Below are 610 nucleotides of genomic sequence, written 5' to 3' on the forward strand. Positions count from 1 at the left end.
CAGTGTGGGGCTGCGCGCCTCGCCGAGGTGTTTTATGGCTTTCCCCCCAGACGGGAGGGGCCTCGGGCGATCACGCCCCGCTGCCTCCCAGCTTGGCCCCCCTCCGACTCTCCGCCTCCGCCTGGATCCGGGAGGGGCCTCGGAGTCGGCTCTCTCGCTTGAGACGGGGGCGGGGGGCAGTGCTTGCTGAACCATCTCTGGCCAGGCACTATGGTCCTCTCAGTCCGAGCAAGTTCAAATTAAAAGAAAGAGAGAAAGAAAGAAAGCTGGACGCCCGCCCCCCTCGACCCACCCCTCTCTACCCCCAAGACTTCGGCAGAGCAGAGACTGTAACTGCAGCTAGAAACGTGAGATCCTGGGGCCATCTAGCCCAGTACTGTCGACACTGACTGGCAGCAGCTTTCCAGGGTTTCAGGCGGCGGGTTTTCCTGCCCTACCTGAAGGTGCCGGGGATTGAACCTGGGACCTTCTGCTTGCAGAGCAGGTGCCCTGCCACTGAGCTACAGCTCCTTCTCGTAACTAGTAGAACCAAGAGTTTTCCAGCTCCATTCTTAGGGAAAGTGCCCACGGGGTGGTGGTGGTGGCGGGGAGTTCCACAGCCCCCACGCAA

The sequence above is a fragment of the Heloderma suspectum genome, chromosome 5 (assembly GCF_057233095.1).
Source record: "Heloderma suspectum isolate Gila_16-S chromosome 5, 16-S_ref, whole genome shotgun sequence".
Lineage (NCBI taxonomy): Eukaryota > Metazoa > Chordata > Lepidosauria > Squamata > Helodermatidae > Heloderma > Heloderma suspectum.